The sequence below is a fragment of the Panthera pardus genome, unplaced genomic scaffold, assembly GCF_024362965.1.
Source record: "Panthera pardus isolate Hobbes unplaced genomic scaffold, ASM2436296v1 HiC_scaffold_10, whole genome shotgun sequence".
NCBI lineage: Eukaryota > Metazoa > Chordata > Mammalia > Carnivora > Felidae > Panthera > Panthera pardus.
In genome coordinates this window covers 39,917,716-39,941,107 of record NW_026526655.1, presented here as the reverse complement: position 1 = coordinate 39,941,107, position 23,392 = coordinate 39,917,716, and positions in this window count along the sequence as shown.

Below are 23,392 nucleotides of genomic sequence, written 5' to 3'. Positions count from 1 at the left end.
TTTCTCCTGCCTTTTGTCAGAACTGGTCGTTGAGTGTGGTGTCACTAACTATGATTGGGGGCAAAAGTGAAAATACAGAAAATGGGGAGACAGTGTCTTAATTTCGCTTCATTCAAATTCTTTCATCATGTTTCTTTATAGGTTGAGAAGAAGTAAACCTTAGAACATGTTTCTATATAAATCTGTAATAAACTGGAAATGGAAGACATTCCAAATTTAGAGACACTTCTCATAGACTCCATTTTGAAGTGAATAAAACAGAGCTCTCTTATTCCCAAATATGTGGCACTTACATTTCCAGCCATCCTAAGCAGCTGCTATAAATATTCTGGTGTGTGTTTTTTCCCAGGCAGCCTAAAATAAATGATAATCAATTGGAATTTTGAGAAGATGTCAAAGAATTATTGATAAATAAGCTGATGTAGTGATAAATAAGTGGATGATGATAATGAGTAATAAAGTTTCTAAGTAACAAAAATTATGATAAGAAACAATGGTGAACTTGAAAGTAGTGATGATGTCCCATTAGAACCCAGTTGGGAATGACTATTTCTATGTACTCTGATTTCTAATATCTACCCAGCCCAAGCCCCTGGCATCCAGGATAAAAGCAACCTCTCTCCCCTTTCCCTCCTGTAAACACCAGTGATGTTTTATTAAAGGAAGCACAAATCCCACTTCACTGGCAAACCTCTTCTAGACCAAGTCTGAAAAGATCTTTTCTGCTTCTGAATTCTCGTATGAATTACCATTTATACTATATACATCTGACAATCACATACTGCTGTGTGATGCCTCTTGTATTTTGCTATCTTAACATGTCACTTAAAGTAAATTTATTTTTTAAAAAACACATAAATGTTCCTATCTTGTCTCTAAAGTTAGAATGTAAATTCTTTGAGGGAAAAAGAAGTTTTTTCATCTTTGTTTTCTTCATAGCACACACGTGGTGCTTTGAAAATAGCGTGTTCCTTAAATACATGTGGATTTGAGGAAAGACCTTAGAATGATAAGAAAAAATAATTATACTGTGAGTTTTCTGGCCATATTGTGTAGAATCTGACTTCTTATTCCCATGCTGAGCTCTCAAAGACATAGATTTAATGTGGTAATCCCAATCGATTTAAAGTAAAACGAAAGTACTAGGAATGGAAAACTGTTGGCACTTTATAATAGCATGTAATAAGTTTATAGACTTTGAAGCAGTATTTTTAACCTTGGCATTTATTTCAGAATTTGTTTTATTTCACACTACTTTTGCTAACTACTGGTGGAATATTGGATTATTGAACTGGAGAGTTCATAATACTCTCATCATTTGTCAGCACAGTGTTTGGAAACCACAATGTTAGATACCAGAAGTTGTAATTTATATTGCCACTTTTTAATCTGCTGTGTGGCAGTCTTCTAGAGAGTGTGAGATATAAGCAGTAGCTGAAAATTAAGGTAATGCATGACACTTTATCCAGACAAGTGAGATAAATTATAGGACATTAAATGCTGTGTCTTGCTATTTTTGTTGTCTGCTTGCATGACGATGTTTCTCGTTATTCTCAATAAAAATTAAGGTCATTATATTTTACAACCTGAGTTTTAAGCAGAATCATAGGAAATTGCCAATATTTGACCGTGTTTGCCTTACTAAAATAGCAATTTCATATGGTTCAACCTAGCTAAATTTAGCTATGTAAATTTCTGCTTTACACATACACTAGAAGAAAAAAATGTCTCGAGAATGATTTTCTTTTATCAGCAAATCCACATTTAGTTTATTTAAAATGCATATGTTCAGACTGCGGTTGACTCCAAGATAATTGTTGAGTTTTGTTTTGTTTTTCCCCTCCTTTTAGATGGAGTGAAACATGGCAGAATAATCATATTCTGAGTCTGATACACAGCACACTTTTCTTACAGCATCTTATGTCCAGCTTTGACTACCAGCTTTTTATTTAGCATCTGGTGTTACCAAGAACTGCCAAGAACAGTCCAGAGAATTCCCTAGTCTGGAGCCAGTAACATCAGGAGCACTTTTTTGGGTGGTTTAAGTAGTGTAATCCAAAGAGCAACATTTATGAAGGGGAAATATGAGGGTGAAAACGTTGTCTCATATCCATCAAGTGTTGTGTGATTGTAAGACATGGTAAACTCACTCTTGGCTGAAGAAGAAATTAAATGATAATGTCAAGGTCTGCTTTTAGGGCACATTATGAGGATCAGGTTGCAGTAATTCAAGTGACAGAAAACTGGCAGAAATTATTAGCTATAAGAAATGTCATAAAGGAAAATGTGACAGATCTTAGTGATAGGTTGGGCAGTTTGCTAGAAAAATGAAAACTTCTGCTCCAGAGAAGGTATAAATGAAGATTTATAACCCTGAGCTTTACGATGTTCTCTGTGCACAAACCATGTGAGCACCAGCCTATAAACGTCTGGTGTGGCCCGTGTAACCCATGTATTTGTTATTATACTATTTTACCTGGAAGACTAAATTTACATGAGTGAATTTTTGGTTATGAGTTAGACAAAACAGATGTAAGGTGATGGAGCTAAAGTATCCAAAGTATGAATTCTTGTCTCCAGCTTGTCTGTGTGAAAAGCTTAAAGTTCCCTTTGAAGACTAGGAAACCACTGTAGGCTATGCAGATTACAATCCTGAATATCACCAATGTATGATGGCTGTAAACAAGAATGATTTGGGGAGCCTGGGTGGTTTGTTTAGTCAGTCAAGCGTCTGACTTTGGCTCAGGTCATGATCTCACGGTTTGTGAGTTCAAGCCCCACATGGGACTCCATGTGCTGACAGCTCAGGGCTTGAAGCCTGCTTCAGATTCTGTCTCCCTCTCCTCCTGCCCCTTCCCCACTTGCTCTCTCTCTCTCTCAAAAATAAACTTAAAAAAATTAAAATATAAATAAATAAGAATGATTTGTCATAAATTTCCCTGGTCTGTGATATTTAATCATTTACATAATATGAGCAAACTTCTTCCAATTATTGTTATTTTTTATTGAAGTACAGTTTCACATAAAATATTATATTAGTTCCAGGTATACAACACAGTGATTCAACATTTATATACATTACAAAGTGAGCATCATCATAAATCTGGCTACCATCTATCACCAATTATTTTTGATGAGTCATAATTAATCATACCACAATTTAAAATATCAATCCACAAACTACGAGGGCAAATACTTCCATCTACTTACTGCCTACCATTTCAAGTCTAAGGAGAGATATTTCTTCAGATTTACTTTAAGGCATGTGTAATACACATTGATCCAAAAAATCCAAATATTTCAGTCAATGTAATACACATAGTGATGAAACATTCTCTATCTTAAAAACGTGTCTAGGGGCACTGGGTTCAGTCGGTTACACATCCCTCTTGGGCTTAGGTCATTATCTCGCAGTTCCTGAGTTCGAGCCCCTCATTGGGCTCAGTGCTGACAGCTTGGAGCCTGAAGCCTGCTTGAGATTCTGTGTCTCCCTCTCTCTCTCTCTGCCCCTCTCCCTTTCTCTCTCTCCCTCTCAAAAGTAAATAAACATTTAAAAAATTTAAAAACATGTCTTTTTCTCTAGTCAAGACTACTGCCCTTACCTTTTCCAATTGTTATTTAGATCTATAATCTTAAAACAAGGTGTTTATTGTCGGATATCATAATAGCATAGTTATTTTATAGGTATATGAATAGCAGAGTGTGCTCTGGCTTTAAAACCTGGCTCCTTCAATGGCCTGCCTCTGTGTCCTTGAGCAAACTATTTAGTTTCTTGAAAATCAGTTTTCTCTTCTATAAAATGTAAATAATATTGACTATCTCAGGGGGTTGTCATAACAATCAAATGAGTTTAAAACACGAAAGCTCTTAAACGTTGCCTGCACCTACAGCATTTGCAAACATCAATAGATGTTAGCTATTATTATTACTATCCACTATCCTCAGTAAAATGTATAGTAAAGCTGAAGAAGGAAATACACACGCAAAAAGATGAACCTAGTTACAAACTTTACACCTTTTATAAAAATTAACACACAAAATGGATCACAGACCTAAATATAAAATGCAAAACTATAAAATAGCTCTTAAAAGACTGCAAAAAATAGGGGAATAATAAGATACAAAAAATATCTAGATAGCTTGGGTTTGGTGACGATTTTTCACATAGAACACCAAAGACATGATCCATAAAAGAAAGAACTGACAAAGTGGACTTTATTAAAATACATAGAACACCAAAGACATGATCCATAAAAGAAAGAACTGATAAAGTGGACTTTATTAAAATAAAAACAAAATTCTGCTTTGTGAAAGACACTGTCAAGTAAATGAAAAGATAAGCCACAGAGAAAATATTTGCAAAAGACATATCTGAAGGACTATTATCTAAAATATACAAAGAATTCATAAACCTCAAGATTATAGAAAACAAAGAGCCTGATTTAAAAGTGGGCCAAAACCTTAACAGACCACCTCACCAAAGAATATATACAAGGGCAAAAAATTCATATGAAAAGATGCTCTACATCATATGTCATCACAGAAATGCAAATTAAAACAATAGCGAGACATCACTACATACCTATTAGAATGGCCAAAATCTAGAACACAGACAACACCAAATGATGGTTAGGATGTGAAGCAACAGGGACCCTCTTTGTTGCTGTTGGGAATGTAAAATGGTACAGCCATTTTGGAAGACAGTTTGGTGATTTCTTACAAAACTAAACATTCTCTTACCATGTGATTTCAGCTCCTTGATAATTACCAAAAGGAATTGAAAACCTATGTCCACACAAAAACCTGCACATGGATGTTTATAGCAGCTTTATTCATAACTTCCAAAACTTGAAAACCACCAAGAATCCCTCAGTAAGTGAACAGATACATAAACCATGGTGCCTTCACATAATGGATTATTCAGCACTGGAAAGAAATGAACTATCAAGCCATGAAAAGACATAGAGGAACATTAAATGTATATCACTAAGTGAAAGAAGCCAATCTGAAAGGACTATATATATGACATTCTGGAAAGCAAAACTATGGAGATAGTAAAAATATCAGTGGGGGGCACCTGGGTGATTCAGTCGGTTAACCACCTGACTTCAGCTCAGGTCATGATCTCGCAGTTCATTAGTTGGAGCCCCACATCAGGCTCTGTGCTGACAGCGCAGAGCCTGGAGCCTTCTTGCCATTCTGTATCTCTGTCTCTCTCTGCCCCTCCCCCGCTCATGCTCTGTATCTCTCTCTCTCTCAAAAGTAAATAAACACTAAAAAAAAAAAAAAAAGATCAGTGGTTGTCAGGGACCACCTGGCACTGATGGTGCTGGAGGAAGGAAGGGATGAACAGACAAAGAATGGAGGACTTCTAGGGTGGTGAAACTACTCTGTATGATTTTATAATAATGGATATGTGTCATTATATATTTGTCCAAACACATAGAATGTACAATATCAAGACGAAACCCTAATGTAAACTATGGACTTTGTAGTCCATAGTCCATTGACTGTCAATGTAGGTGCATGAGTTGTAAGAAGTTATACACTCTGATGGGAGCTGTTGACAATGGCAGAGGCTGTGCATAAAGGGGCAAGGGATATCCCTGTACCTTCTGCTCAGTTTTGATGGGAATCTAAAATTTATCGAAAAAATAACATCTATTTTTAAATCTTAAGGATTATGCTTACAAGTAAAGCAATTTAAAAATACTATTTTGTTGTCTTTAAATACAGAGAAACAGATAAAGAGTAAAGAAGTTTTGGACTAGAAAACCAAGAAATGATGAAAGTTATACACATATGACATACAAATACTTTGGGAGGCTTTGGCCTACATTGTGGTCCCCCCATTAAACCTTGAAGATGGGGCCTTTGGGAGGTAATTGTGATTAGATGAGGTCATGAGGGTGGAGGGTGGTCATTAGGGTCCTTAAAAGAAGATGAAGAGAGAGACACAGCTATCTCTTTGCCCTTGTGAGTGTACTGTGAGAAGGTAGTGTTCTGTAAGCCAGGAAAAGAATCCTTCCCCGGAACCAAACTGGCTGGCACCTTTTTATTTTTTTTTTAATTTATTTTTTTTTAATTTACATCCAAGTTAGTTAGCACATAGTGCAGCAGTGATTTCAAGAGTAGAGTCCTTAATGTCCCTTACCCATTTAGCCCATCTCCCCTCCCACAACCCCTCCAGCAACCCTGTGTTTGTTCTCCATATTTAAGAGTCTCTTTTCAAACTGGCTGGCATCTTGACCTTGGACTTCCCAGTCTCCAGGACTGTAAGAAGTAAATATGTTGTTTAAATCACCCAGTCTGTGGTATTTTGTGATAGTATCCTGAGCAGACTAATACAGGGGACATCTGGGACATTAACTTATGGGCTTAACATTTTAAGTACTCTCACTGGTTAAAGAGAAATGTCTATGATGTAATGTTTAAATTGCACATCAATAAAGGGTCTTTTCATGCTATAAGTCTTGTCACTGTAAGATACACACTTAATTTAGCGACACGTTTACAATTAAAAGAAACCAGCTAAATAGGCAAAAACAGGGAGTAGGAAGTGGGGGAAATGAAGAGAGGTTTGTAAGAGGATACAAACTTCCAGTTATAAGAAGAATAAGGTGTGAGGGGTGCCAGGGTGGCTCAGTGGATTAAGCGTCCGACTTGGGCTCACGTCATGACTTAACAGTTCACGAGTTCAAGCCCCGTGTTGGGTTCTGTGCTGACAGCTCAGAGCCTGGAGCCTTTGCTTTGGATTCTGTGTCTCCCTTTCTCTCTGCCCGTCCACCACTCACATTCGGTCTCTCTGTCTCTCAAAAATAAATAAACATTTTAAAAAAAGTTAAAAAAAAAAGGTGTGAGAATCTAATGTAGGCCATGGTGACTGTAGTTGATAATACTATATTGTATAAGTGAAATTTGCTGAGAGAAGATCTTAAGCGGTCTCATCAATAAAAAAAAGGTAAAGATGTAAAGTGATGGATATGTTAATTAACTCGATTATGGGAATCCTTTCACAATATACACATATATCAAACCATTACATTCTACATTTTATTTATTTATTTATTTTTGGCTTGGGAAGAAGGATGTTTTGTTTTGTGTTTTCTTTAAATAGGAAAAATGTCTGGGGAGCCTGGGTGGCTCAGTCAGTTAAGCATCCGACTCTTAATCTCAACTCAAGTCATGATCTTGCAGTTATAAGACTGAGCTCCATGCTGAGTGTGGAGCCTGCTTGGGATTCTCTCTTTCCCACTCTCTCTCTGCACCTCCCCCACTTGTTCTCTCTCTCTTTCTCTCTCTCTCTCACTCTCGCTCTCACTCCCAAAATAAACATTTAAAAAATAAATAAGAAAACTGTCACTACTTATAACAAAATCATTCGTATGGACTCTACCCTACAAATAGGCAGGACAGAAAATCATCAACAATTATTTTTTGGAGGTGTACATTGTACACTTTAAATATATTATAATTTTATTTGTCAATTATATATCATTAGAGCTTTTTAAAAGGCCCTGAATGACAGTTGTTTCCACGCACTGATATTCTACATTAGTTTCTCTAGAAGCTTTTCCTTTGGAAAAAAGACTTAGGAAAAAAATTCATTGCATTTCCAGTTAGGTCATGGAATCATCTCTACCCATTAAATAGAAATCTTCTTTATCATCTGCAAAGTTAGTGACATTATTATAAATACTGAGATTTCAGAGAGAAACTTCTTTTTCCCCCTAAGAAAATGTAATTAAGTTTAAGCCACTAAGGCTAGGATTTGTAGTTTTCCCTTAGAGTCATAATTTATTTGCCTTCCTCCCTTTGTTCTAACTTCTTTTCACAGTAGTACATAAAATTGCTTTCAAGACTTTTTTTTTCCAATTTTATGATTTCCACACCAATACAGAATTATAAACCACAAAATTCTGAGTGATTCCACTATCAAGAATAGAATTTTATAACTTCATTTTGATGAAAAAAATGAATTTAAAATAAGTCATCCTTTGACACATATTTCACACTGTTATACTGTTTTGCTGAGGACAGTGCAATTATTATAAAACCCAATGAGACAAACTTTTTTCCTTCCCCATAAAGCTGCATATAACCAGGTTATCAGAGACTGTTATTTACTGAATTCCAAAAATGAATTCTGAAAAAACTATCAATATACAGATGAATACTTCATTTCAACAGATGTTTGGTTTGGAATAATTTTTTTATAAGCAATTTAATCAAATGAGAGATTTAAAAAATATTTAAGCATAATATTTGTATGATACTTAAAATATGTTGTTTGTCATTTAAGTGTATAGCACTTGGTTTCATTATAGAATTTGGCAGTTCATACAAATTTATATATCTTTTATTTTAGTTTATTTTTTTAAGTAATCCCTATACCCAATGTGGGGTTCAAACTCACAACCACATGTTCTACCAACTGAGCCAGCTTGATGCCCCTAAATTTATATATCTAACATTTTTTTTAATAGAAGAGGGAGGCAGTGTGGCATAGTTGCTAAGACTATGGAGTTGGTATGTAAGAAGAATGATCAAAGTGAGACACATCCATCCACATAAGAGCCCAATCATTCAGAGATTATTTTAAACAAACATAAGAATAGAGTATTCAAAGAGATAAGAAAATTTAAGATTCCATAAAGTCTGAAGGGTAAGGAATGTACATATAGCTTAACTTCCACTAAGTACAAACATCTTTAGAGTTAGATAGAAAATGCATATCTACAACTTATGAGTAAAATATACATGAGAAAGCCAATCAAGAAACTAGCTTGGGCAGAAATTTAGTTTTGTAGTAACAGATGTATAATCGGTATCCTGGGATCTGGGATACATGTCTTATAACACCCAATTTATAACACAGGACACAGGGATCTTCAAAATATTTTCTTGTAGATTCTTTAATTTTGAAAAGACAAAATCTATCATTACCTATTTTCCTCCTTTGCACCAGGCACTGTTGCCACACTGGACATCTAACATGCTAGGCAGGCTCCTTCCTCCCTGAAGACCTCTCTACATTGCCTTCTGGAAGATTCTTTTGCCTGGAAGATTCTTATCCCAGGTATCTGCTAACTAAAATGTCAACTTTTCAGTGAGGCTTTGCCTGGCCATGTTAACTAAAATAACAATCAATCTCCCTTAACTTTATCTACTTTCCCTAGCACCTATCATCATCCAATATTGTGAACTGATAATCACCAATATCCAGTGAAAGAAATGCATCAACACACTATTTGTTAAGAGTCAGAAATTTTATATTAATTCTTTTGCCCCTTGATTTTGCATTTCCATTACACTTCCCCAGCAGAACTTTAATATAATGTATTTTATTTTATGCCTCAATTTTTTTTAACTCTATAAACTAGAATTAACATTAAGACATTAAGAATGTCTTATACATTGAATTGTTGTTATAATTTTAATAGTAAATGTCTAAAAAGACACAATATTAAAAATTAAAGAGACACAATATTAATAATTATAACGACAAAGCTAATTTTTGAAAATATATCTCTTAATTAGATGAATGAGGCTGTTTATTTTTAATCAATGTATATATTCATAGATGATTGCTACTTATTACCAGAATAACATAGGGTTTATATTCTTAGCTATAAACTTCAAGAAATCTTATTTACATAAATATGTAGATGGGAATGAAAGAAGTTCTGTTACAACAAAGTCAGTCAGAACATTAGATTAGAGATCTAGCATCAGATTTTAATTTTAATACTCTACTAACTAGCAACTCAACTAGGGCATCCTATAATTTTATTGAAAGCAAAGAGTTAGAAATTACCTGAGGGGTGCCTAGGTGGCTCTGTCAGTTAAGTGACCAACTTTTGACTTCAGCTCAGGCTATGATCTCACAGTTTGTGAGATTGAGCCCTGTGTGAGATTGATCCTGCTTGGGATCCTCTCTCTCCCTCTCTCTCTCTGCCCCTCCCCTGCTCACACTCACTCTCTCAAAATAAATAAATAAACTAAAAGAAAGAAGGAAAGAAAGAAAGAAAGAAAGAAAGAAAGAAAGAAAGAAAGAAAGAAAATAAATTATCTGAATTACAAAGTGATTTTCCCCCTGGTTATTAGCATGTTACACTTTTTTCAAATTCAGAGACTATAAAAAAAGGTTTTCCAAAATGAATCAAGTGCCTTGTTATATTTTCACCTAGAGACACCTTTATGTTTATGGAACTAAAATTAGGCATAACCAGGATAAAAATAATCCCATAAAGTTAGGGTTTCTCCACTGGCTTTGAACAGAGATTTACTTATTCATGCCAAAATTTCAATTTCTAGATGTGTCAAAGTGCCTTAAAAATGTGACAGATGGACTGGAAGATAGAAACTTGAGAAAATATATAACTACTTATATATAGTTATATTGGTAATTTCCCTTTTGGTTTGAAAATAATTACATTTCTACTCACACATTTGACATATTAGAACAGATTATCAAGAAGCGCTGGGGCAGGGATGGAACAGAGCAGGGTGCCTGGTACTGCCACCCTGTCCCAAGCCTGCCAAGCACCCACCCCCCCCATTGTCTCTCTATTCTCTCTTCACTTCTTTATTAGCCAAAGAGCCAAACCAAGGAGCTCCTAAGACTGCTGGAGAATCTGGTAAAAGCACCATTGTGAACCAGATAAAGATCTTGCATGTCAAGATCTTTTAATGGGGAGTTTAATCGGGAGGGCTGGAAGGAGGACCTCAGGTTGCAAGGAGCACAGTGATGTAATATTATAAACCTAGATGACAGCTACAGGTCCTCATTCTCCTGGCTGTGTCCTACCATGTTTTGCAACTTGGAATTGCCCAGTCGAAGGAACCGCAAATAAGAATACTATGCTGTTGTTGGGGGAAGGGAAATGATGCTCCACCACCCAACCTCTAAAAATAACTGAGAACAAAACAACACACCAAATGGAATTAAATCCTGAATTGCCAAAAAGGAGTGTAACAACATTTAAAAAAAAAATCTATGTTTAAAAAGTTAATTATTGACAATGTATTGCACCAAAAGTTGGCATCTGAAAAGTATGACAAGTCCTTACTGAACAACCTTCTGGGTATTAGATGCTGTGCTAGACCTTTAAACCCTGCAAATACCTTGCCCACATTTTTCTCTGTGACTCTGCTTTACAAGTAAATAGAAGTATCAACTTCTGTGATAAATAAACATTCTCTGCATGTTTCAGCAAAAAACCAAACCAAAACAAAAACATTATCAACACCCAAAAGAAAGTGATTAGTCTCAATTAAATGACTATGGTCTTCTACAGTACAAGGCATTGTCTGCTTGATAACATATTTTTCTCCAACATTTTATTGAGAAACAGACAAAAATGTTTAAAGAATTATAACTGCCTTTTTAGTGAGTCAGCAATATTCAACTCTGGGAAGACTTAGAATCAAGAATAGAAAGGTTTAGAATCAAAGCCATAGTATTTATATTTTTATTTTAAGAAGGAGTTCGATATATTTAGGATTTTTTGTATTATAATATTGAAGAAAAATTATTTAGAGGAGAAGACTTACATTTCTATTTAAATTTTTGAAATTGAGCAACTAATTTAGAATTACAAACCGAGAATTAAAAACCTACCAAAGTAACCTACAATATTATAATGTTTATGAGAACTCAAGTTTCACAATGTTTATAAGTTTAATCTGTTTAATTTACAGGAGACATTTAAAACCTCATGAAGGATTTGTTTTAGACAAAGAATGAGAAAAATCAAATACATTAAAATTCTTTTGAAGAAATTTAGTTTACGAGCAGAACCAAACTTTTTCATATTACCTTAAACATGCTTATTTATATTTGACAGATTTACAAATATTGTAAGATACATAAATTGCATAAAAATCTAAGCTTTTTCTCTTTTGCTTTTGTTTTTGTTTTTTATTTCTTTTGAGAGAGAGATAGAGAGAGTGAGCAAGTGGGAGACAGGCAGAGAGAAAGAGAGAAAGAGAGAAAATCCCAAGCAGGATCCGCACTGTCAGTGCAGAGCCCGATGAGGGGCTTGAACCCACGAACCAGGAGATCTGACCTGAGCCAAAACCATGAGTAGGACGCCCAACCGCCTGAGCCATCCAGGCGCCCCTAAGATTTTTAATTTTAACTTTAGGATTTGAACATTGATTTTAAAAATCAAAGCAAACATCTTCAGCACCAATGCCCCTCTTGAAAATGCATGCATGCATGTACACATACATGTATGCGCACACACACGCCAACACTTGTGAACATTTTAGAATAGAAGAGACTTGGGTTTGAGTGCTATTTATTAGTCTTGGGTTCTTGGGCAACTTAATATTTAAACTACTGTAAAATCTTATTTTCATCATTTATAAAGTGAAGATAATGTCTACCTGTTACAATTGTTCAGAATTAATACAATATGCAACTAAAACACGTAGCACTATACTCTGCCCATAGTACATATAAAATTACATGTATGAGACATAAAATGATATAGCTCAGTGATATTTTATCACTGACATATTATTATAACTCCCTTATATTTGCCGTTTTTAGTTTACTGATTTTTCTTCCCATTTCATTATGTCAATTAAAAATATTTGGTTTTGGGGCACCTGGGTGGCTCAGTCCATTAAGCGTCAGACTTTGGCTCAGGTCATAATCTCACACTTCGTGTGTTCGAGCCTGCATTGGGCTCTGTGCTGACAGCTCAGAGCCTGGGGCCTGCTTCAGATTCTGTGTCTCCCTTCCCCTGCTCGTGCTCTGTCTCTCTCTCTCTCAAAAATAAATAAACCTTTTTTTTTTTTAATTTGGTTTCATGGACCTGTGTTTGACATAGTATTTTGGAGTTACCAGATGAATTTTCCCTTAGGAAATTATAAATAAGCTACCTCTTATCTGTAATACTTTTCAACATCTCTTTTACAAACTGAGCATATCAGAGATATGAATGTATAAAATTATCCAAAAGAGAGCCAACTAGTGACCAGCTCCTCAATTATAGTTCTTCAAAGGTGGATTACTAGAAATGATTTTTTAAAAAGTAAAAAAGGGGGCACCCGGGTGGCTCAGTCAGTTGAGCATCTGACCTCCGCCCTCGTCAGGATCTCCTGGTTCATGAGTTCAAGCCTCTCATTGAGTTTGAGCTCCCTGCTGTCAGGCAAGAGCCCACTTAGGATCCTCTGGCTTCCCTACCATCTGCCCCTCCCCTGCTTACACTCTCTGTCTCTCTCAAAAATAAAATAAACAGGGGCGCCTGGGTGGCTCAGTCGGTTAAGCGTCCGACTTCAGCTCAGGTCTGATCTCGTGGTCCGTGAGTTCAAGCCCCGCGTCGGGCTCTGTGCTGACAGCTCAGAGCCTGGAGCCTGTTTCAGATTCTGTGTCTCCCTCTCTCTCTGACCCTCCGCCGTTCATGCTCTGTCTCTCTCTGTCTCAAAAATAAATAAACGTTAAAAAAATTTTTTTTTTAAATAAAATAAACATTTCAATTAAAGAGTGAGGTGAGATAGAAGATTATAAAAAGAATACAGTAAATTATAAAGAAGATAAAGTGGGAAGTAGGTGAAAATATACTAGTTTAACAAGAGTACTCTAACTGTAGTTAGAAACGAATGAGGATGAGCTACAAAAAAAAATCACAGTATCATATTGGCTAGGGGAAGAAAAGAAGGCCCTGACTTTATATCATTCAATGAGTTTCTAAAAATAGCTTCAAGGTGTAATTAATACACAATAAACTACACATATTCAAAGTACACGTTCACGAGTTTTGACATAAATTATCACAGTTAAGATCATGAACGAATCAATCACTCCCAAAAGTTTCCTAATGCTCCTTGTCATCCCTCCGTCCCAACCCCCACCCATTTCTTGTTACCAAATCCAAGTTCCATCTGCTCCACTGTCCCATAAGTTGAGTAACAAGTTGTTGACGCAAGGAATACAACTTTATTCAAGAAATCCGGTTCACCGAGAAGATGGCTGAGTAAAGTCCCAAATAACTGTCTTAACCATCTTGGTGTAGGCAGCGGATTTTAAAGGGGAAATAGGGCTCAAAGGTTAAGCACATAAAAATCAAAGGTTAATTATAACCCTTCAGAGGAACGTGTAGGCTCTTAGTAGAGTTATGTGTCCCGAGCAGATCCCCCAGTTGCAGTCACTTGTTTGTCACATGCTTTGGGGTTGGCATTGTTTGCATTCTTTAAGTTCCCTGTAGAGCCTTAAATGATATTGATTATTATCTTGGTTACAGTGTAAGTTTTAGATTGTGTCTGAGAGTTATGTGCAGGAATGTTAATATAGTTTGCCTTGTGTTGTAAGTCAGAGTTCCATACGTATAGATTATCTTATTTTTAACAATTGAAGGCAGAAGAGAAGGGGGGGGGGCTTCAAAATGGCATTAGTACTCTTATATTCTCACTCCCATACTCAGGCAACCACTGATTTATTTTCTGTCAGCATAGACTATTTTGTGCTTTTCTAGAGTGTTACAGAAATGGAATCATACAGTTGAGGGGGAGCAAAATGTGTGCTACTTTGGCATGTGGGTTGTTTTGAGCTAAAGGCAATTAAGACCCAGCCGACTCAGGAAAAGCTATTTACTTCTTCCTTAACTGCCTAAAAGAATTTAGATAGGGGGCCTATACCAGGAAGAGAGCTATTACCAGAGAGAACTTTTTATATCAGAAGGACTTATCTGTATGTCAGGGCAAACATCTGTTTACCAAACATTTGCTTTTCTCATCTTCCTGTGAATTGTCTTCTTTCCCTTGGAAGCCTCAGACCCCTCCCTGCTTCTCCTTAGCTCAGAATGGTATATAAGCCCTCAACTGCCTGAGCATCTTAGAGTCTCATATTTTTAAATGGGGTTTCTGTATGTATTAAATTATTTTTTTCTCTTATTAATCTTATACCAATTTATTAGCCAAACCAAAGAACTTAGAATGGAGGAAAGGAAAAGTTTTCCTCCCCTTCATAGTATATATTCTTTTTTTGTCTGCCTGGCTTCTTTTACTCAGAATAGCTATTATGAAACTTGGGATGAAGATATGTTGAATAGGGTACGATCTGGCTTACTTAATAAAACTTTTCTTGTACCTTGATTGATCAAATGTCCTAATGCAGACGTAAACATTTATAAAAACTAGACAAACTATAAAGCATTCCAGTTACATTAGTTATTAATAGCATGAGTCAATGATTTTTAAAAGCATAATCTTTCTAAACGTTCATGAAAAAAAATCACTGCACCTTGGCTTAGACATGGAATTATAGAATTATTGAGTTAAAAGACCATTGAAATGAAATTTTCTTTCAGTTTGCATTGATGCACAAGCAGATTACATTTTCAAGATCTCAGATATGAGATTTTATCTCACATTGAGAGAACTGAACCTCCCTCTGTAACCTGTTTGCATAGATATGTGTCTCTTGTCAAGAATTTCTTGTTTATATCCCAGCTCAATCTCTCTTGCAGCAACTTAGGCTTATAGCTTCTTATTTTGCCCTCAGTGGAGAGGAAGAACACTATTAAAAATCCACATTTTATCCTGCTATATATCCTCCTTTTACTCCCACCCAACCCAAGACAGTGTGATGATGTTTAATTTTTTTTCCATAGGTAACGTTTTCTCTACTTAAACAAAACAAAACAAAAACAAACAAAAACAGCCAGGGACATTGTGCCCTTTTATTTTCATATCATTTAAGTTCCTTAGCTTTCATTCTCCATATGGCACACATAATAGCTTTGGAGTATCAGGTATATCTAGGTAAGGTCCAGGTAATTCAATGGCTTATATAAGAACTTTAAACAATTTTTTTAATGTTTATTTATTTTTGAGAGAGAGAAACAGAGCACAAGTAGGGGAGGGGCAGAGAGACGGAGACACAGAATCTGAAGCAGGCTCCAGGCTCTGAGCTGTCAGCACAGAGCCCTACGTGGGGGGAAAACCCATGGATCGCAAGATCATGACCTGAGCTGAAGTCAGATGCTTAATTGACTGAGCCACCCAGGTGCCCCATGTATAAGAACTTTATACTCTACAGAGTGAAGATATGCTACCAACATAATATGGAGCACTGAAGAAAACATTTTTCTGAACGCAGTTTGAGAAATTCTTATCTCAAATCAATACATTCCCTTTCTCTGGTAGTAGTATTTAATTATATATGTCTAAGAGACCACTGTTCACAGATGTAGCAGGGACAATGGTGTATAGGCACCCAGAATAAGAACGAACAATCCACTCTGATTAGTATGAGTTTTGCAATTTAAACCACCTCGCTCAAAGTAAACTTACAAAACCCTTATCTGATAATATGTTATCCTAAATCAGATCCACATAAAATACAAGGTTTATTATTTAACCCTGAGTCACATTTAAGACACAGTGAAAAAGATTCTGGGACTACCAAGAGAGGCTTAGTGCAATATATACTGACCTGTGAAACAGTAGTTTCTTTCCCCTGTGTAATAAAGAATTTGGCTGGCTGTTGTTTCTGGTTCCCGGTCTCACCTTCTGTGTCTCTCCCTTTCTTTCTTCTGATGTGTATCCTTTTGCTATAAAACTATAACCATAAGTTCAGTGCTTCCCTGAGTTCTACATGTAATTCCAGTGAATTACTGAACCTGAGATTGGTCATGGGACCATCCAAATTTGTCGCTAGCTTATCAGAAGTAAGAGTGCCCCAGAGGATACTCAAACCTGTGGCTGGTATCTGTAGTGAGGGCAATCTGTGGAAGACTGTGCCCTTAACCTTGAGTTTGACAAACTCTCAGCAGACCCTAAAGGACACCCAACTCTAGTGAGGGCCTTAGTTTCTGGGTTGTCAAGAGTAGTTTCTCAAACCTGGAGGAACAAACATTGTCTAGTTCTGAGCTGCAAAATGATTAGCTGTAGAATTCTGCAATAATATTTGGATGAGTGCTAATTTTTTTCATGTTAAAAATGTGTTTCTCTGGTTACATGTTTAATGTTGCTTTTGGTATTATTATGAATAAAGTGCCAAGGCTGTTGATCAATCTTTTATCCCAAAGCCCATTAGAAATATTGTGTTTTGCAGAATTTTGTATCAAGTTTACATAACAAGATCTAAACATTAAGTGAAAACTATAGTACAAATTAAGTGTGTTGGTAAAGTTAAGATTTGTTTCTGGGGCACCAATGCCTGGGTGGCTCAGTCAGTTGAGTGTCAGACTTCGACTCAAGTCATGATCTTGCAGGTTCATGAGTTTGAGTACTGACAGCTCAGAGCCTGGAGCCTGCTTCGGATTCTGTGTCTCTGTCTCTCTCTGCCCCTCCCCCTGCTCACGCTCTGTCTCTCTCTCTCATTCTCTCTCTAAAATAAATAAACATGAAAGAAAAAGATTTGTTTCTTACAGTTCTTGAAAACGACAGGAAATACGTTGTATTTTATTTTTCATAATCAATCATGAGACTACTTAATTTTTGAAAACAGAAAAATTATATGTATCAACATTTCTTTTCTCATTCTTTATAAGAATTAGTTTCTTGAGATTTGATATGCTTCTTTGGTTGAAGTAAGCAAGTAGCCACTGTAGTGGGGATATGATGTCAAGAACCCCAGTGAGTGAAAGGAATTTACATTGGCCAAAGACCCATTACTAAAGTGAAAATCAAAAATCAGTTTATCTTATGAAAAAAAAATTTCTTCAGTAGCCTTTCAAAATGCCTTTTCCTCAGTAATGTTTCTCTAATATAATTTATGGAAAAGTCATTTTAAAAATATAGTCAGGGCAGCATTCAAATGTAATGATTTTAACTTATGCAAATAACACCTTAATGTTATTTTCGTAAAGGTGAAGGTTAAGTGCAGTAAATACCAGTAATAGCAATATAGTTTGCAAGTGAAATTAGCAAGAACATTTTAATAAGTCCCTGAAGTGTGAACTAGTGATAAGAAGAAAAATATTCCAAATAAAATATTCTTAAAAAGTCAAGGTCTTAAAGTCATAGTACTCATAATCATTTCTGAATGCTAGATGAGCATATTGGGGAAACTCCTTATAGGTGTAAGCAGAAGATATTAAAAGCATAGAGCATAGGATTTGGTGAAGTGACTCTACTATAGCAAATTCAGGTACCATTTCACAGTCTTTCATTTCTTACAAATATGCCATTGAGGTAATTTGGGAAGGACTAAAAGGATCTGACAGGTGTCTTAAAGGAAAGGTTTTCTGGTTTAAGTTTTTATAAGTTGCAAATCACTACATCTGGCACAAATCAAATAAAATAAAATAAATCCCAGATTGTTTAAGAATACGAATGAAAATTATGTCATTAATTCAGGACAGGGAGAGAAAGGTGTAGGATGGTGCATTAGTTGTATTTGTACCTTATTTTCTTTATTCAACAGTATTCTTTTATAAGTAATGAGATATTTATATAGTTAATCTTGCATTGCATTATTTTCTAGGAAGGTCTGTGTTTGAGTACTTTGTTTCAAAAATTTGAAAATTTAGGGGCACCTGGGTGGCTCAGTCAGTTAAGCATCCAATTTCGGCTCAGGTCATGATCTCAGGGATTGTGAGTTCAAGCCCCGCGTCAGGCTCCAACTCCATGCTGACAGCTTGCAACCTGGAGCCTGCTTCAGATTCTGTGTCTCCCTCTCTCTCTGCTCCTTTCCTGCTTGCACTCTGTTTCTCTCTCTCTCTCTCTCTCTCCCAAAAATAAACATTTAAAATTTTTAATTAAAAATTTAAATATTTTTAAGTACTTTTTCAAACTATAATGTGTAAAATGCAATAAGTATCAATAGTAGGGGCATTACATTGTAATAAATAATTGCTAAAATTCATAAGCACTAACTATGTAATAGCAATGTTACTAAATATTCTACTTGTATTATCCATTACATCCTCTCAAAAACTACATGGGGTAGCCATGATTATAGTCTATCTTTTACTCATGAGGATCGTGAGAGTTAGAGTAGGGACTTTCTCCTTGTTAATTGCTCTATTCCTGGTACTCAGCAAAGCACCTAACTTTTAGTCAACTAATAATGTTTAAATTCAACTACAAATATTTTATAAAACAAATATAGGAAGGCATACTTTTAGAGATATAGTAGTGAATAAAACAAAATCTGTGTATTCTGGTAGGAGAGATGCACGTTAAAAATGAAACAAATTAAAAAGAAGACACAGTGAATATGTAAATTAATAAATGAATGGAAATAATTTGTATAACATAGTGTTTAGAGCGACAGTACTCTTTGGGTCTTCTGCACTCTTACAAAGCTTGCTGGATGTGCCGAAGTCTAAGTCCCTGACCACTAGACTATTTTTTAGGTTTGTTTCTCAAGGTTGAGAAGTGAGGTAATGTCTCTCCTCTCCCTTGGACAAACAGCAGGCTTGCTTACTGATTGCTGTAAAAACAATGGATCCCCCAAACTCAGTTATCATCAGCTGTGATGCAAACCTGCTATTTATGGTGCATCTATCTGGGTTTATCATGTTGCCTCCATGGACTTGCAGGCAAGAAGATCCAATGCAAAGCATGGACCTTCATGCCCCTTTTTGTGTTGTGAGTAATAAAGGCCATTGTCTCTGACCCACAAATCTGTGTTAGAATCCATAAAATAGTTATAGGCTAATTTAGCTTGTCAGTAGAGGAAAATCAAAGCCCAGTCCTGACAATCAAAGTCAGTAAGGTGTTCATGTGGGATTCAAACCCAAGTCTTTCTGATTCCAGAGTCTACCTCTTTATCACTTTGGAAATTATATTGGCTTCATATAAAATTAACTATGTTTTAATGGCTGTTAACTTAAAAGGCTATTAACATTTAGCTATTTATATTTTCAATGCTGATATTTCATTTCTTTGAACTAAAGTGTTTTCTGTACTTATGGTCTCATTGGCTATCAGTAAAATTTTCAGGGATGTTATTTCATACCTTATAAATATAGAAAAACTTAATTAAATATTTTTTCATTATTAATATACAATACAAGTCATATTTAAGTAAAAATAAAAGCACAAGCAAGCTATATTTCTCATTTCATTTATTTGATCTGTTACTATGTTCTAGATACTACACGATGCTGAAAGACCACAACTATCAGACACAGACACAATCTTTGTTCTGGAAAAGTTCAGTGTGTTTTCTCCTCCTCTGCTCCTGGATAAATTGGCCTTTGGTTATGAAAAATAAACGTGGGATAGTTACATGTGGCCAAATTGTCACTTCATTAACAGTCATTGCCAAGCTTTGTTAGGGAGCTTTGTTACCCAGTGACAAACAACAGAAGTAAGGCCACTTCTATATTAAGATAGTGTTATCTATATTGGCCTCTTATATTCTGTTGAACTGTATTTTGAAACTTATGCATAGGTCCAGTACAAAGTCAGGCAAGCATTGATGTCTCCATTTTTTTTAATGTTTATTTATTTATTTTTTCAATATATGAAGTTTATTGTCAAATTGGTTTCCATACAACACCCAGTGCTCATCCCAAAAGGTGCCCTCCTCAGTACCCATCACCCACCCTCCCCTCCCTCCCACACCCCCCAGCCAAAGCATAAGATGTCCCCATTTTTAAAAATATACATGTAAAAAATATATAGATATAGATAGATGATATAGATGTAGATATAGATATAGATATAGATATAGATATAGATATAGATATAGATAGATATCTTGGTGGATTTCAGCAGGAAATATAGCAATGGTCTATGCTTCCTACCTTGAAATAACCCATCAAATATGGGACCTGATGGCCCTCACAGTTAAATTCCAGCAGTCCTTCCCCTGACTCTTCATTGAAACCAATCTAACCCGAGATTAAGCCTAAATTTTCCTTGGAGTTACCTTCAACATTTGTCCCTTTTCTCATACATTTGGCCAGTCCCTGGGATTGACCTTATATTTCAGACCCTCTTCTTCAGTTCTACCTGATTACTTCCGTCCCTTTTTAAAAAAAGTATTCTCCCCTGGGGCGCCTGATTTGAGTGTTCGACTCTTGATTTTGGCTCACGTCATGACCTCAAGGTTAATGAGATCCAGCCCCAAGTCAGTCAGGCCCTGTGCTAACAGCATGGAACCCGCTTGGGATTCTCTCTCTCTCTCTCTCTCTCTCTCTCTCTCTCTCTCTCTCTCTCTCAAAATAAATAAATAAATAAACATTAAAAAAAAGAGTATTCTCTCCTGGACCTCAGTCTTGAATGAGGAAGGTGAAATGATCACTATATTTCTTTAAAAGTGTATTAATTATAAAATTGTATTAGTTTCCTTCCTTTCACATAAAAGCTACTCATATCAACAGTCTTTAGAATTGTTCAATATCTGTAGTAAAAATCTTGAAATAGATTCTGTATTTGTTTTTGGTTTTAAGACGACATGTTATAACACTATGGTTTAGTGCTTATACTGTTATCTTTGATCCAAGGTGCAAGTTTAAAGAATGATGTTCACTGTTAATTAGAACAAGCAAGTTTTTATTTTTCTAAAGTGATATGGCCATCTGTTTATCCATATATCCCATCTGTCTATCTACCTTTGTATTTTTATGTTGTCTGTGTTTGAGTTGAGCAAATTCATCTTAATTATTATCTTCTAAGTCCATGCATATGGAATCAGGAGAAAAGGGCACCAAATGCTTTAATTACTCTCCTTATGTATTTCATATTAACAAACACAATTAGTTTATCTGAAATATGTACACAATGCCAATCCTATGTGATTTTAATGGAGTAAGAGTTGGCATTAATAAAATAAGCATTTGTGTCTATTGAGAATTATAGATTTATTTTGTTGAACTATGCCTGACATTTACCTTAGCTTGGGAAAGGTAAATATAATAGTGTCTTATTAATAGAGGAAATGATGTTTTGGGTAGGTTACAATTGTGAATGCTCCCTAAAAAGCTGTAGTAATAAAATATTCAAACTAGAGAAACTGTAATTAGTGTTAAAGGAGAACAGACATAAGTCAGGTAACATCTAACTTTTCTATATGAAAAAGCCACAGTAGGGGTTATTTTGTAGCATAGTAGAATTGAATTGAAGAGGGTTTACCTTGCATTTTAAATCTTCCTTGTAAATATAAACTGCACTCTGGCTTCTCTCCAGGTTCCTATCCTGACTACAGTCTTTCTTTAAAACAGTGTCATTACGACTTTGCATGCTTTTACACAGTCTTTTTTTTTTTTCGTTCTCACTCAAACAAATGAATACAATCATCTACTTCCTCCACTGCTACCCTTGGACTTCACACAAATCAATGCACATCGTTATAACCATAACCTCAGAGTTTCTCAATCTCTACTGAGCCTTCAGAACTGTTTCGGATCATACTTCCTTTTTCTTTCACCTTCCTTTTGAATTCTCATGATGTCTATAACAAAACCTTTATTCTGTTCAATACTTTCACACTCAACAGACTCTGACTTAACAGAAAAAGCCAAGATTATCAGGTGGAATTCCTCTCCTAAACATTCCTATTTTGATGTCCATTCTTCTCTTCTGACCAGGCTGAGGTGCCCTCACTCATTTTCAAAGGTGCTTCACCTACACCCTAGAAACAAGTTCCTGCTAGGTCTTTGAAACCCAGTTAGTCTTTTTTCTCTAGGGATCATTCCTACTGGTCTATAAGGAAGCCCAAATAAGCTCATCCTTTACCTACCTTTCCTTCAAGCCCTAATTCTCTCCTTTAATTCCTCACCAAAATTTGTGACAATGTAGCATAGATTAAATTTTTCAATTTATTTAATTCTCATCTATCTATTAACTACTCTTAACAAGTAGGGAATTTTAGTGCCTGATGAAGCTGTTCTTCCTGCCGTCACTTCTTAATCGCCAATAGAGCTGCTCTTTCAAACCTCATCTTGCTCATCTTTTATGTATCCCTTGACATTACTGACCACTGTGCCCTTGAAGAATTCACACCATTCTTTTCCAGGATATTTTTTTCTTAAAACTTTATCCACATCTGAAAGTTCCCTTTAAGTGTTTTTATAGCATATCCTCCTTTTCTTGTCCTTTAAATTTTTGTATTCCCCAGAGTTCCATTCTTTGATTCTCTTCTTTTCTTACTCTTTTTGTATTCTAACTTTATCCCTGGGTATCCCCAGGCTCCCATGCCTTTAATTGCCATCAAAATGCTGAGATAGGCAACTGCAACTCTATTATACTTAGCTTTATCTTATATTTTCAATTCCCATGTTAACCTGTATGAACTGAAACTACTTCAAAATTAATATGTTAAAACCAAATTTATTATTCCCCTCTTACAGCATGTTTCTATTCTAATATTTTCCATTTGAATGAAAGTATCACAATCCATCCCATCTCTTAATCTGTAAATTTGGGGGAAATGGTAGGCTTTTGTGCTTTCCCTGTTCCTCCCCTCTCCTAACCTACTTTA